This window comes from Monodon monoceros, unplaced genomic scaffold (genome assembly GCF_005190385.1).
Source record: "Monodon monoceros isolate NGI ecotype Baffin Bay Population unplaced genomic scaffold, NGI_Narwhal_1 Super_Scaffold_14, whole genome shotgun sequence".
NCBI classification, from domain to species: Eukaryota; Metazoa; Chordata; class Mammalia; order Artiodactyla; family Monodontidae; genus Monodon; species Monodon monoceros.
Window position 1 is genome coordinate 9466424 of NW_021703770.1, and position 16910 is coordinate 9483333.

Genomic DNA, 16910 nt, shown 5'->3' on the forward strand with positions numbered 1-16910 from the left:
CCTCTACTTTCAGTACTTTTACTTCACCCCTTGACTTCTATCTTTTAGACCTCCAGACCCCAGCTCTTCTGTCTTCTTCCACTTATCACCCTGCTTCTTGCTTCACGTTCCTTGCTATCTAGCTTGGCTAAATTATGTTATTGTGATCCAGCATTTCACTCATGTTTTCATGAATAGCCTTTAATTGTTCCCTTGTCTATATTGTAAGACCCAACCTTAACTTCTCAGTTTCTCATTTTGATAGTTAGGGAGCTGAATTCTGATAGAGAAATCAAGCTCCCGTGGATATTTGATCTCATTACAAATTCAGAGTCTCAATCGGCTTTTGGTGCTTTCAGCCAGTTCTTCTACATTTCTCCATGGTTCATTACCATCTTCCACTCCTGCAGCAGATGTTTTAAACTTTCACTTCTTTGCTCAAACCTCCAATTTACCACTACTCTTCTCACTCTCCACAGATGACTTCCCAGTCAACTTCAGTGAGAAAAAAGTCAAGGCCAAAAGTGAGATTTTCATCAGTTTCCTTCTTTGACATTTGTACACTCATCTTTTTTTCTTTTCTTTTCTTTTATATATATTTTTAAACTTTTTATTTTATATCAGAGTATAGCCAATTAACAACGTTGTGATAGTTTCAGGTGCACAGCAAAGCGACTCAGCTATACATATACATGGATCCATTCTCCCCCAGACTCCCCTCCCATCCAGGCTGCCACATAACATTGAGCAGAATTTCCTGTGCTATACAGTAGGTCCTTGTTGGTTACCCTTTTAAAATATAGCAGTGTGTACATGTCAATCCCAAACTCCCTAACCAACCCTTCCCTCCGCCCTTCCTCCCCGGTAACCATAAGTTCGTTCTCTAAGTCTGTGAGTCTGTTTCTGTTTTGTAAATTTGTTCATTTGTACACTCATCTTTGTATACATCCACTTTGTATACATTTCCTATCTCGATGGATGTGATGAAATTACCTCTGACTTAGGTATTCGCATTAAAATTTATTCTAGATCTCATACCATTCTGCTCCTGTATGAACATTATACTACCCTAAATATCCCTTTTAAAAACTTGTATCTTATGGCTTTCTCTCTTTCCCTTCAGAACAGAAATATGCACATATTAAAAAACAAACAAGCAAACTAACAAATAAAAACCTTAACTTTTGGCTGTGACTTATATTCATGTTTTCCCCTTTTAGCCAATTTTCTTGAAATATCGGCCTACTCTTAAGGTCTTCATTTTTTTAAAACTTCCCTTCTGTGGGCTTAACTATAATTTGAATTCTATTCCTGATATATCACTGAAACCGTCTTTCTAAGGACACCAATGGGCTGAGTATTGCTCCCCGAAACAATTGATTCATTTCTGTTTTTTGTTTTACTTTCTAAGAAATTTCTGTAGCATGTGGAAATATCGAGAACTGTTTCATTTCTTAATTAAATTAAATTAATTTATTTACAAATAAGTAATAAAATCACATGGTTAAGAATCCAGTTCTGTGAGCAATTTTTGTACACACAAGCAAAAATGCATACTTACACGCATACACACATATGCACATATACACATTCACACATATTCCTCTGACTTTTTTTTTTAAAGATATAAACATTTGCTAACTCAGCACTATCCAGTTGCAGAAAGAGAATATACATTAGTCATTTTGATAGATATTCAAAAAAATTCTTCAGGGAGCTTGTGCAGTTTATAATGCAAACAACCTGTGATTTAGGAGTGCCTAATGCAGTGTTATAAAAAATTTTAATTTTGCCTATATGATAGGTAACATTTGCATCTCAGTGTACTTTTAATTTGCATTTATTTTATATGGGGGTGGGGCATTTTTTCATATGTTTAAGTGTCATTTATACTTTTTCCTGTTAAATATTCATGTTTTTTGGTATGTGTCTCTTAAATTAATATTTTTCTCACTGATTTGTAGGAGATCTTCAGGGAAATTAGATATATGTCTCTTATATGATTTCCCAAACAGTATTTTTTGTCATAGTTGCAATTTCCTCCTTGAATCTCTCCTGTTGTCTTCTTAGGCCCATTCCTTTTAGTTTTCTCTTCCCTCATTGGCCCTTTCTCTCCAGGATCCTCTGTGGGCTCCCTCAGCTTTGCATATTGGTATTTCCCAGGGCTTTGTTCATAGTCCTTTTTTCCCCCTCTCTATCTTGTAGAATGATCATAATAATCATACCCTATTTTGTGGTTCAGTGCTCACTCATATGCTGATGTCAGTAAGATCAAGTGCTCTGCATAGACCTCCTTGTTAAGCTTCAGAATCACCAGCTTCCTACAGGTTAGCTGGTTATCTTCATGAGATATCCTCCAAGTATCTCAAACCCAACTGGTCCATAAGAGAACTCATCACCGCCAGCCTCTTCCTTCCTTTCTCCAACACTCTCAGCCCTACCCATATACCCTTGCACATCAAATTGATGACCCCAGCCAGAAATCTGCAAGTCTTTTCAGATGACTTCTTACCCTTTATTTCTCCAATTCTAAGAGTCTTCAGGTCTTCCTGATTTAGATGTAAAACCTGTCATGTTAATTCCTTCTCTGTATTTCCAAAACCCTTTCTTTAGTTCAAGTTCTTATCATTTTTTACTCAGATTATTGAAAACATGGCTGCTTCTCTCTCTTCTTGCCCCTTTAATTCCTCTTCTACGTTGCCAAGGTGAGCGTCCCCCAAATCTGCTTCATCACTCTCCTGCTTAAAAACTTATTATGGCTTTCTACAGATTTTAAGGTGAACAAACCTCACTTTAACTCACAACATTCTTATGGTAGGTGCAATATTGTCCTTCAAAAACACCTATGCCCTAATCCCTGGGACCTGTGAATGTTACCATATATGGCAAAATGGACTTTGCATATAGGGTAGTTAAGGATCTTGAGACAGGGAGATGATTTTGGATTATCCGTGTGGGTCTTAAATGTAATCATAAGTGTCCCTAAACTAGGGAGGTGGAGGGATATTTGAATACAGAAGCGAAGAAGGTGATGTGATGACAGAGATTGGAGTGATGTGACCAAGAAATTCTGGCAGTTTTAGAAGCTGAAAGAGACAAGAAATGGATTTTCCCCTAGAGCCTCCAGAAGGAACCAGCTCTTCGCACATTTTGATTTTAGCCTTTAGTAAGACTCATTTTGGCAATCTGACCTCTAGAACTGTAAGAGAATAAATGTGTGTCATCTTAAACCACTAAGTTTGTGGTAATTTGTTATAGAGGCAATAAAAAACTAGGACAGTCCTTTTCATTCTTAGTTCTTGCACCCTTTCCTCCATAAATCCATCAGTCCAGCCACACTGAATTTCTTTCTATTCCTGAGAACATATGTGCTTTTAAACCTTTATTCCTTTGTATGTAAAATTACTTCCACCAAAGGTTTTCCTTACTTTTATCCAAATAAACTTAACTTCATCTTCAAAATTCATCTCAAGGGTCACCTTTGTTAGGAAGCCTTTTCTTACTCACAATCTGATTTAAATTCCCCTGATCCATGTTCCCAGGGAGACACCTAACTGCACTGCACTGTAATTACTGACTTGCCTTTCTGTCTCTGTTAGCCTGGGAACTCCTCAAGAGTAAGTGGTATCTCTTATCTGGCCTTGGAACCTCTGTGATGGTGCAGAGCTTGGCACATTATCTGACCCTAGTGAATGCTTGTGGAGAAAAGAAATCAAATATAATTGAGCTGGGCATCTGCTAATGCTGTTCTTTATGTCTATTGCAAACTTTCCTTTTGCCCAAGGAGACAAACTGTGAGTAGAAAAGTCACCTTCAGGAAGGACACACTCACCTACCTACTTGTTTCTCACCTTTGCAATCAGTTGTACTGCCAGGAGACTTGGTTAAAACAGTGGCAGTCCATTGTCTGGAATGTTGGTGAACTACTATAGAACTGAATGTATATTATTGGTTTGTGGGTGGGGTTATGTAAGAGCAGTATTGGGCTTGGGGACCAGGAGATCCCAGTTCTAGTTGTGAATTTGACATAGATCTACTTTCAATTCCCTTGTATGAAAATGGTCTCTTTGTTCCTATATAGCCTATTATTTTAATCTTCAGGTAGGATATACTTTCTCGAACATTTAAGACTTAATGTATATTTATTCCACTTATTCAGCCAACCTAGACATCTGGGTGAAATGAAGTATTTACATATTTCCCCCAATTACCTTAGTAAGTATAGTACAGTTGCCTCCTTGTTTATTGGATATTCTACTAGCTTCTTCCGTTTCCAGTAAAGCTCATATTCCACCTTCTTTCACTTCCCTAATGATTTTCAGAAGTTCTTTTCCTTTATACTCTAGGGAATTTAGAGAAAACACTTTGTTCCTAGTTTCCTTTGTTTGCATGGCTTTTTCCCTTCTTTCTTCCTGGGTCTCCTGTCTTCCCTCACACACACATCCATGGGGAGAACTCATCTCTTAGAAGCCTTGAATTGCCTTTAATGCTTTTGTTATTATTTCCTGTATGCTGAGAGGACTGTGGCTTATCATTAATCCTTTATTTCTTTTAAATTCCAATAGCTGTATTGTGGTAGGCAGTTTCCAGGATTGCTCCCAGTAATTCTTGCCTCTTGGTCTTCATGCCCTTATGTAATTCCCTCCCCTTGAGTGTAGGCTGGGCATAGTGACTTACTTCTAAGACCTGGTTACACAGAGTCTGTAGCTTCCACCTTGTTTGCCCTCTCTCTGTATCTTGCTCTTTGGCTTCTTCTGCAGGGAGCCAGGTGCCATGTTGTAAGCTACTCTATGTGGCATGTGGGCCAGGAGCTGATGTCATTGGCCACCAGCCAGTGAGGACCTGAGGTCTGCTAACAGCCAGTGAGTGAGTTTGGAAGTGGATCCTTCCCTAGTCAAGCCTTGAGATGACTTCAGCCTGGGCATAATTTCTGACCCACAAAAACTGTGATATAATAGCTATTTGTTGTTTTAAACCATTAAGATTTGAAGTACTATTTTATGCTGCAGTTGATAACTAGTATGTCTGTGTTGCCGTGCTAATGGGTGCAAGAATACAGGGGTTTCTTGTTAAAACCTGTTACCTAACCCAGTCTACTGTGTACTTTCTTTTTTTTTTTTTTTTTCTGAGTCAGTGTTATGAGTGAAACAGAAAAAGCTCTCAGTAGGAGACAGAAGAGTCAGAATCTAGACTTTATCCTGCCACCAGCAAGATAGTCTTGGTTTCCTCATCTGGAAAACTGGTTGTTAAAACTGGCTGCACATTGGCATCATCTGGGAAACCTTAAAGATTACTGAATAACCAGTCCTACCCACAGAAATTCTGCTTTGTTATGAAATATGACTTGAGCAATGGAATTTTAAAAATTTCTCTAGGTGATTCTAATATGCAGCAAAGATGGAAAACTATTGCTCCTGAACCATTGGTTCTCAAATTGTGGTCCCCCTATCAACAGACCAGCATTACCTCGTGAACTCGTTAGAAATGCAAAATCTCATGCCTTTCCCCATATCTACTGGATCAGAAACTCTGAGGTGGGAACCCACATCCTGTGTGAAACAAGCCCTCCAAGTGATTCAGATGTATTCTGAAGTCGGAGGACCACTGCTCAGTCTAGATGATTCCCAAGGTTCTTCCAGTTCAAAAGTATGTGCATCTATGTTTTCCTGCTCTTGGGCTCCATATAAATCTCTCTAACCCTGACGCTGTTCACTTAAAGCGTGTGGCCTACCAAATTTCTAGTTATATGTTCCTGTCACCCAGAATTTGAAGATACAAGTTCCCTGCAAGCCTAGAATTTTCGATGCAGCGGTTGTTATTAGCCTGTTAACTGATGAGTTAACTGGTGAATGTTGCAGGGCTAAAGTTTCCAAGAAACCTAGCTGAATTTGAACCAGTCAGCAAACATTTTAATTCTATTGAGGGTACTTTTTCCTCAAGGTATGCAATTCTCACATCATAGAAGACTCAAGTGTGCTCTGAGGAGCCCAGAATCTTCTCACAAAAAAGTAGAAATAAACGAAATTAAATTAAAAAGTTGGAGTGCAGAGGAAATAAAAATAAATGACATAGCTATCGGAATATGAGGTAGATTCTGGGACCCAAAGGACTGGCCAATTTGACATAAACTTATAAGATTCTGCCCGGTTGCCCAGCTTGCTCACAATTGATACTTGGCTTATTGATACAGAGAAGATAAGACAAAAATAGTCTAGGAGGAAACAGCTATAATGACTGATAGGAGGAGAGATGGCTTTGTTGATGATAAGACCAGATTTTTTTTTTTCTCGGTACGCGGGCCTCTCACTGCTGCGGCCTCTCCCGTTGCGGAGCACAGGCTCCGGACATGCAGGCTCAGTGGCCATGGCTCACGGGCCCAGCCGCTCCGCAGCATGTGGGATCTTCCCGGACCGGGGCACGAACCCGTGTCCCCTGCATCGGCAGGTGGACTCTCAACCACTGCGCCACCAGGGAAGCCCCAAGACCAGATTTTGATGGATCGTTAGGTTGGTTAACTGCTATTTTCATCAGTTTAGTCAACACCTCCAACTTTGGCTAACTATAGGAATTCATCTATTCATATTAGATTTCAGGAAGGAACTTTCATTATGGGAGTTACTGTTTTGCAAGCAGTATTTCATAAGTAAAAAGAAAATTAATATTTAAGTTCCTTGATGGAACTTAGATGTGGATTAAATTGATATTTGCAGAGAAAATCTCTGTAATATGTCATCTATAGACATTATATCAGGATGGAATGCAACATTTTCAGGAATCTTTCTAAGTATCCTGGTGTCTTCCTTTTTAATGTGTATTTTCTCTTGTTTGTATACTTTTCTAATATACATACATACATGTATACATACAGATAGATAGCTATAGATATGTATATATTCTCTTATTATGTTTATATCCATTATTTGGTCCTCAACATCTTGGCTGTGTGATTAAGTTTGGTACAATAAAAATAATAGCTTCTGCTATGTGTCGTGAAACTGAATGACTGGCACTTGGCACTAACCCAGGAACTTCACCTATATTGCCTCTAATCCTTATGGAGACCCTTCTAAGGCATTTATTATATTCCCATTTTATAGATGAGCAAACTGAGGCTCAGACAGGCAGAATGACCATCTCAAGGTAGTAAGTGGCAGATGTAGATTAGAACCTAAATTTCTCAGATTCCAAAAGCTGAGATCTGACTCTATATCCTCATCATTCAACATCATATTGACAAAACCTTAGAGCGATGAGTGATCTTAAGTCGTGCAGTGCTCTCCTCCCCTGGCCACTGCATTAGTTTCACCTTCAGTCCCTGTTACCAGGGATAGTGTGATGGTTACTTACCAATTTCCCTATCAACAGGTGCTTTGTCCTCTATTCCCCCTTCTTCTGAGATGGGATTAAAGCCCAGGTGATCTCACTCTGGTGCTCACATCTTAGTCACTGTTTTCCTGTCCCTGGTCCAGAAAAGGGCAATCCTTTATTCAAGGTCACACCTGCAACTAGTTCAATATAGACCTTAAACTAATCACCTCATTCCTCTTACTCTATGACTTTTTCCAGCTCGTTCTATTCGCTTTATTTGTGAACACATTCCCTAAGTTGGCCCTTAGTTTTCTCCTGGCTAACGAGCATAGTTCAAAATCCTTTGATCTTCTATCCTAGGACCTGTTTTCCTTACCTCTAATAATTTGTCCTGGTCTTCCTCATCACTTGAATGGCAGTGACTGAAAGTGGACTAAACCCAATACCTCTGTACTGTTTCAACCTCTGGAGAGACGCTTGCTGCAGCAGCAGGTGTCCTTACACTAGTTGGTTCCTTCTGCCCCCCATCATCATGGATTCCTCTATTTGAAAGGTACTAATTTGCAGTGCTTCCTAGCCTCCAGGCACAGACTAAATGCAGTTACACAATTTATTACTGGATAATCATTATTTACCTGGGGCTTTCCAAACAATAAACCCTAAATTGCATTCCCCAAAGGTCAAAAGCAATTTTTCTTATCCTTGCCAAGTGTTTAATGACTCTGTACAGAACAAAATATGTGCACATGAGGAGTGAGTGAATATGGAAAAGAACTGGTAAGTTTGAAACGTGAGTTGATTAAATTCCCAATTTTTAAAAAATTCCATCTGGTCCCTGGAGTTGTACAAAGTCTGCTGTAAGGAAACATCACCATGGACAACAGTAGTTTTATTTGTTTTATTATCACATTTAGATCATGTAGTTTAACATGCCCATTAAAAATTAAAAAATTTAATTTTTTAAATTGAAGCATAATTGATTTGCAATGCTGTGCCCATCTTTGCTGTACAGCAAAGTGACTCAGTTATACACATGTAGACATTCTTTTTTTAATATTCTTTTCCATTATGGTTTATCACAGGATATTGAATATAGGACCTTGTTGTTTACCCATCCTATACATAATAGTTTGCATCTGCTAATCCCAAACTCCCAGTCCTTCCCTCCCCCATGACAGCCACAAGTCTGATTTTTATGTCTGAATCTATTTCTGTTTCATAGATAGGTTCATTTGTGCCATATTTTGTTTTTATTTATTTTATTTTTTATTTATTTATTTTTTTTGCGGTATGTGGGCCTCTCACTGTTGTGGCCTCTCCTGTTGCGGAGCACAGGCTCTGGACCCACAGGCTCAGTGGCCATGGCTCACGGGTCCAGCTGCTCCGCGGCATGTGGGATCTTCCCTGACTGGGGCACGAACCCGTGTCCCCTGCATTGGCAGGTGGACTCTCAACCACTGCACCACCAGGGAAGCCCCGTGCCATATTTTAGATTCTACATACAAGTGATATCATATGGCATTTGTCTTTCTCTTTCTGACTTACTTCACTTAGTATGATAATCTCTAGTTGCATCCATGTTGCTGCAAATGCCATTATTTCATTCTTTTTTATGGCTGAGTAATATTCCATTGTATATATGTACCACATCCTCTTTATCCATTCATCTGTCTGTGGACATTTAGGTTGTTTCCATGTTTTGGCTACTGTGAATAGTGCTGCTATAAACATAGTGGTGCATGTCTCTTTTTGAATTATAGTTTTGTCTGGATATATGCCCAGGAGTGGGATTGCTGGATCATATGGTAATTCTATTTTTAGTTTTCTGAGGAGCCTCCATACTGTTTTCCATAGTGGCTGCACCAACTTACATTCCCACCAACAGTGTAGGAGGGTTCCCTTTTCTCCACACCCTCTCTAGCATTTGTTATTTGTAGACTTTTTAATGATGGCCATTCTGACCGATGTGAGGTGGTACCTCATTGTAGTTTTGATTTGTATCTCTCCAATAGTTAGTGATGCTGAGCATCTTTTAGCATGCCCGTGTGTCTTAGGTCGAGCTGCTATAACAAAATACCAGACTGGATGGCTTAAGCAATAACAATTAGTTCTCACAGTTCTGGAGTTTGGAAAGTCCAGGATCAAGCTGTGGCTGATATGGTTCTGAGTGATTGATACTCTTTTCCTGGTTGCAGATGGTTACCTTCTTGCTGTTTCTTCTCTGTTTATCAGAGAGCTCTTATCTCTCTTCCTCCTTTTATAAGGACACTAATTCCATTATGATCTCCCAAGGGCTCTACCTGCAAAGACCATCATGTTGGGTTGTAAATACCATCACAGTAGGGCTTCAACAGATGCATTTTGGAAGGACACAAACATTCAGTCCATTACACTATGGAATAGATGAGACTGAGGCCCAGCTAGGTGAAATGGCATGAAGGAAGGAAGCATCAAGTAGAGAATGAACCTCCACACCCAGTTGCCTCACTCCTAGTTAGAGCAAGCTCTTTTTCTCCTAGAATTGGTAGAAGGATTGAGGAGAAGTGTTTCAAAGAGAGGTGCTGTCCTGAAAAGGAAATAATGAATTCAGAATAAGAAGGACTTACACTTAGGTTTCCTCAGACCTCCAACTGGAGGACACCTTAGAGCTGGAATAGCAGATGTGGAACAGGTGTGCCAGCCATTCTCCTGTCTCATGCCTCTGACAGCCGCTGCTAAAACACCCTTTGTTCTCCATCTCTATGTAACCTCAGAATCCTTTTCAACCCAATTCTCTAGTTATTGTTAGGCAACAATCAGTAAATCAGGGTTTGAGGAAGAAAACACTGTGTTTCTGAATCAACCCCTACACACAATTCTTTATAAACACTTGCTCCCCATTCTTCCCTCTTGGTTCCTTGGAAGCCGCCTCTGATCTGTTACATTTGCTTCTGGGTGGCCACAGCTGGCCTTGAGCCTTTCACCTCGTGGCCTCCTGACCTCCCAATCATCATACAGTCTCACTTCCAGTTTTGAGGATGTAAAATATTCATTCCCCTTGGACGAGTCACCGCCCTCTTTACACAATCACATGCTCTGACAGCACACCTGCCCAAGAGATGGAGGGACTCTGCCTCTCTCTCAACTTTTGCTCTCTAGTGGAGTATCAGTGAACATTAAAAGGAAGGCAACAACATAGCTGAATCTCAGAATCACTACACTGAGTGAAAGAAGCAGATGAAGAAAAAAATGGGTGTATACCATTTGATTCCGTGTCTACAAAGTCCTGAGAAATGCAGACCGATCTATGGTGAGGAGATACCAGATCATTGTTTGCCTGGGGATTGTAGAGGGGAACCGGCGGGACAGACGGGGGAGGTAGGGAGGAAGGGATTGTAAAAGGGGAACAAGGAAACTTTTGGAGATGATGATCATGACCTGTCTTGCCTGCAGCGACCCTTCCACAGGTGTATACATTTGTCAAAATTTAGCAAATTGATCTTTTTGAGTTTTGCTTTTAAGCTCTGTTAAGCAAGACAGAGCAACATTTCTTCTAAGGCTAATTTCCCCCATTACTGAGGCAAAACTATTCCAAATATTTTACCAATACTCCATGAAATATGAGATTTTGCCCTCTGGCTGTTGGGAAAAAGAATTATTCTTGGCCCTTGTCAGCTGCGCGGAATGATTCCTCTACTCCTCCCCCGCCCCCCCCCCCCCCCCGCCCCCGCCCCGCCCCGCCCCGCCCCGCCCCGCTGGCCTCAGGGCTTCTCCTCACATCCGTGTGCTGACTAATACTCAGCTGAAGACTCAGACAGAAGCTTTGTAAATCTCCAGAGCTCTGCCTGCGCTCCAGTTCTCTGTCCTCTAAACTCCAGCCATTTTGGTTTCCCCACATTCTCTGCCCCATCACTTCAGCTCAGTGTGACCACCGGGCTCCTCGAGGTTTCTCCTTTCTGTGCCGAGGCTTGGAAATGCTCTCCAGTGGACTGGGGCCGTGGTAGGGCAGGCCTCAGTTGCCTCCCTTCTCTCATGGTGCCTTACATTCACTGTCTTGAAAAATGCTGTCTCATATATATGTTGGTTTCAGGTGTTTCAGGTGGGAGGGTAAATCTGGTCCCTGTTACTCCAACTTGACCAGAAACATACACCTCTTTTCCCTTTGGACTGATGAAATGGTTTGGATCCTTTGAAGAGGCATTCTTTCTGAATTCTGCTCCCAGAAATTGCCTTTAAATGGCAGTCTCTGGGGTACTTCCTCACTGGACTGTTAGAACATCTTTCTTCTTTCCTGTCCTCATTGGTTAGAGAAGAACACTTGGGCATTGCACTAAAAGTCTCCCTTCTCTTATAACTGATGGTATAAGGCAGTGTTTTCAAACTGGAGGCCTGTAGACTAAATCTAACCCAAAGACGTGTGTGTGTATGCGCACATGTCTGTGAGTGTCTGTGTCTGTGTGTCTATATGTATTTTTGTGTACACAGTGCTTAAAAAAAACTGAATTAGTTTTCAGTGTTGAGGCACTGGAGTTTTCCTGTGGATGTCTGGATGTCTGGCTTCTCTTGAAAAGTCAGAAGACCTGACATCTTTGACTCGTGTTCCCACATAGTACCATTTGTCTAAAACGCATTAGCAACTGTCCTTTTTTGAAGGGCTACACACTCTCCACCTTGACACAGGCCTCCTCAGGCACCCACCCTTTATTTCTGTTACTCAACTGGTCCCAAGAGGCATGAGGCTTTGTAGCCACCACCCCCCCGCCCCCCGCCCCCGTGGAGGCCAAGAGCAGCAACTCTGGAGTTCAAGGGCTACTGGTCCAAGTCCCTCCTCTGGCACTTAGGTGACTCAACTGCAGTGCTTTCCCTGCATGCATTCTCCTGATGCTACGGAAGCGCTTCTCGATGCTTCTACACCCCTATACTACTACCCTCTACTCCCTTCCAGATTCTGGCTTTGCTGCCTTACATGTTTTGCTCTGTGTCTAGTCTGTACTTTGCCTCCTGGTCCCAGGACCAGCTGCCCTTTCTTTTCTGTTTCACACCCAAACTTCCTTTAGAAAAGCTTTCTGATGGATTCAGTAAATCGTTAGTATCCCTTTTCAGCAAGAGCTTTGTACCAAGAGAACTCAGAAGCCAGAAGCCACTGTAGATGACTATTCATGGTCAAGTGTCTATTTTTGGGTCAATCAGCCTTGTTCGTAGTATCGAGGATCATATGATCAACTTTCTTCAGAAAAGACTGTGGCTTGCCAGGTATTTAGAGTGGGATGATTGCTCTGTGCTACTGCATCTAATTTACTTTGAATGTTACCTAGGACATAGAAAATGCTCACACAGTAACTTTACAATAATAGTGATAACAAAAGTAATCATAATTACAATAGTAAGAGCTACCCTTTGTCGAGTACTTACTGTTTTTCAGCTGTCATATTAAGCACTTTACACAAATTAGCTCATTTTATTCCAATAGTAAGTGTAAGAATTATGGAATTTTTTCATTTAAAATAAAAACACTCTCAGAGAGGTTAAGTGGCTTTCCCAAGCTCTTTTTAGGGTCAGGAATGAAATTCAATGCCAGATAGGTCAGTTTCCAAAACTTTTTGCAGTGAGGCACAGAGAGAAAACCAAGGACCATCAACGGGGGGTGTGTTACTGGGAACAAAACCGTGGGGTAGGACTTATCATCCTCATGCTGTAGAGTCCTCTCGGGGAAACTGGGGAGGGCTTCCAAAAGTGGAAAGGGCAGGAAGGGCATTCAGTGGAATCAAAGTGGCTCCCAAGGAAGCAGCGGCTTTGCATCATGGAAAAAAATGCAGCTTTTGGTACCAACAGACAAGGGTCCCAGCCCTGCCATTTACCTGTTGCACAACCTTATGAGAGTTATTTAACCGCCACGAACCTCAGCCTCCTTTCCTTAAAATAGAGCCCTACCGTGCTGCCGTGTTACAAGGTTCCCTTAAGGTGGCCTACGCGAAACTTTATCAGATAGGGTGCTCAGTAACAACGAAACAACAGTTTCCTTTGATGGACTGTTCGGAGGGTCAAAGAGGGTAAGACATGTCCATTTCCTGGGACATAGTAGACACGCAGTAAACGATAGCTATCGGAGTTCCACAATCCTGTAGCTGTAATTCCGAAACCCAAAAGGCTCTGAAATGGAAAATTTGGTGCCAAAATGAATATGGGGGCAAACTCTGACCTGAACTGAAGCTACTTGTAAGTCTTCTTATACCAGTTAGATTTGGTATCGGGGTCCCGTGAAATACACAATATACAACATGTCATGTCTCTAAGTTCTGAACATTTCTGAATTCTGAAACTCCACTGGCCTCAAGGATTTTGGATAAGGGTCTGTGGACTGCTCTTATTGTTATTATTATCTCATATCTGTTTCCCTTGTTTTGTCCCTGCAGAAATAGCAGCCCGTCTTGTTTTGCTTGTTTTCTCCAACCCCTAGCCTGAGCCATGGTTGGTAATTTATCATGTGTATTGATTAAATGAATGAAAGAATGATAGGGTCTTGGTAATGAAGAAGATAAAAAAGGAGCTCCAGAAACTGAGAGAGGAAGGATATGCATTATTTTCCTCCCTTCTTTTCTTAAGTCTTTTAATGGGTTTGGAGCCTTTTGAAGGGCCCACATCATTAACCAGTGGAGGAAGGACTGGACGCAGCCCCAGAATCCTGAAAAGGCCATTGGAGGAGTGGAGCTGGCAGCAGTGCCGTGCTTCGCGATTCTGTCAAGGAGCACAATTGCCTTTTTTGGAGGGCTGGCTCAGACACAGCTAGCGTTACAAGCTTTGCAACCGTAATGCAAGGAAAAGCTGGGAAAATCCCACAAAGTGAAATTGTATCTGCTTGTGGTCAAGTTGGGACTCCAAATTTGGACAGTGGAATTTGGTGGGAAAATGGGAAATGCATCAGGGGTTACATACTAAGATTTATCACTACGGCAAGCAGCTATTTCCAGAGAAACCAGCAAGTTGTGGTAATATTTCTGTGAAGGAGGAGAAGGGGGGAGGGACCCGCAGCTCACTGCCGATGTGATCAACCTGTTAAAACCTTTGAACGAATGGAAAAGTCAAAGTTGTTCCATGATACCTTTCAGATCGCTGCACACCAGGATATATATGAACATTTAAAAAGCATGAAACCAATTGATTAGAACATAAAAGACCAGAGGCAGTCAAAGCAGTTGCACTAGATGCCAAAATCATATGTTGCCAAGCTTCTGTTTAAAACTATTTAAATGTATCCCAAGGAGAAAGTTGGAAGCCAGAGACGGCCAGCTCAAGCTAGGGCCGGCTCTTAATTGACCTCCCGGGGGTATTTTAGGTAGTGAGGCCATCTGAAACCTGAAATGTAGACCAGCTCAGTCCCCTCCAGCTTGTGATGTTGGATTTATCAGGTAACCTCTCTGAGCCTCAGTTTTTAACCTGTGGAATGGATTTAATCTGTAGAATGAACACTTACCCCAGTTCTTTAAGGGCAAATATGATCACGCATAGGAAAGACCACTGTCAAAGGCTGTTCGGATGTTGTGGCCAAGAGAAAGCTGGGGAAGCCAACATCAAAATAATCTGTCTTCTGTGTTAGGAATGTCCTCATTTTCCGTGCGTTGTTAAGCCAGAGGTTGGCAGCTCAGATGCTGGCTGAACGTGGGACACAGCATTTAAGAATAAGGATTTATCACACAAAATTCTGGAACTCCGGGCTCTGTTGGAAGACTGGAAGCTCTGGAAACACTGTTCCTCATTCCAACATAGCAACACACAGACTCAGTGTCCAGAAAAAAATGGGGGCTGGGGAATGGAACAAAGACTTTGGAAAACCCCAGAGAGCATGGCTATGCTTCAGAAAAATCCTGAGCTAACTGGATTCATCGTTGCTCACTCACATAATCTGCTTAGCCCTGGAGAGCATTTGAGACTTTGACCCTTGCCTTAAGGTACTTGAAGAGCTCCGTTAAGATGCTAATGAGTTTGGAGAGCATTAAAACATCAAGCAATTATGAAGCCCAAACACCCTAACTGAAATCAATTGAGCAAAAACATCTGGTAATTTAACAAGGCTAGTCACAGACAAAGGAGGGAACAGAAAACCCAAATTCTACCTGGGGACTAAAATGGGCTGAAGGTCAAGAATTTTTGTCAGTGGCCTATTTAGGATTCTAAACAGTAGCTGCGAATTGCTGGTTGGGCAGCAAACAGTCCACACCATCTAAACTTGGGCCCAACAAGGAAACATTTTATATTATCTTTATACCAGGATCTTATTCAAGAATTTGAGGACAGTTAGTAATACTAACTTACAGAAGCCTGTTGTTCACTGCTGCTATGTATACAAACACACACACTTCTGCCCTCATATCATCCCACTTCTCTCTGTGTTTTCCCCCGACCAGCGTGTCTTTTCCTAGCTGTCCTTCCTGCAAAAACTTTCTCCTTCAGAGGGTCTAAACTATTTTTGTCCCATGCATCTTTTTTGTTAGTCAGGTGAAGGCTGTGAGCCTCTTTTTGGAATGATATTTTTAATTTATTTTTTTACGGAAGTATAGTTGATTTAAAATGTTGTATTAGTTTCTGGTATACAGCAAAGTGATTCAGTGTATACACATATACATATATATGATATGTATACTTCATATTCTTTTCCAGTGTGGTTTATTAAAAGATATTGAATTTAGTTCCCTGTGCTATACAGTAGGTTCTTGCTGTTTAACTTGCTGTTTTATATATAGTAGTCTATATCTGCTAATCCCAAACTCCTACTTTATCCCTCCCCTACTCCCTTTGGTAACCATAAATTTGTTTTCTATGTCCTGTTTCTGTTTTGTAAATAAGTTCATTTGTATCATTTTTTAGATTCCACATATAAGTGATATCATATGGTATTTGTCCTTGTCTTTCTCTATCTGGCTTACTTCACATAGTATGACAATCTTTAGGTCCATCCATGCTGCTACAAATGGCATTATTTCATTCTTTTTTATGGCTGAGTAGTATTCCACTGTGTGTATGTATATATATGTGTGTATATATATATGTGTGTGTGTGTGTATGTGTGTGTGTGTGTATATATATATATGTATATTATGTCTTCTTTATCCATTCTTCTGTTGATGGACAATTAGTTTGCTTCCATGTCTTGGGTATTGTAAGTAGTGCTGCTGTGACTGTTGGGGTGCATGTATCTTTTCGAATTATAGTTTTCTCAGGGTATATGTCCAGGAGTGGGATTGCAGGATCATATGGTAGCTCTATTTTTAGTTTTTAAGGAACTTCAGTGCTGTTCTGCATAGTGGCTGTACCAATTTACATTCCCATCAACAGTGTAGGAGGGTTCGCTTTTCTCCACACCCTCTCCAGCATTTTATTGTTTGTGGATTTTTTGGTGATGGCCATTCTGACCGGTGTGAGGTGATGCCTCGTTGTAGTTTTGATTTGAATTTCTCTAATAATTAGTGATGTTGAACATCTTTGCATGTGCTTTTTGGCCATCTGTGTGTCTTCTTTGGAGAAATGTCTGTTTAGGTCTTCTGCCCATTTTCGATTGGGTCGTTTGTTTTTTTGTTATGAGTTGTATGAGCTGTTTGTATATTTTAGAAATTAAGCCCTTGTCGGTCGCATAGAATGATATTTTTAAA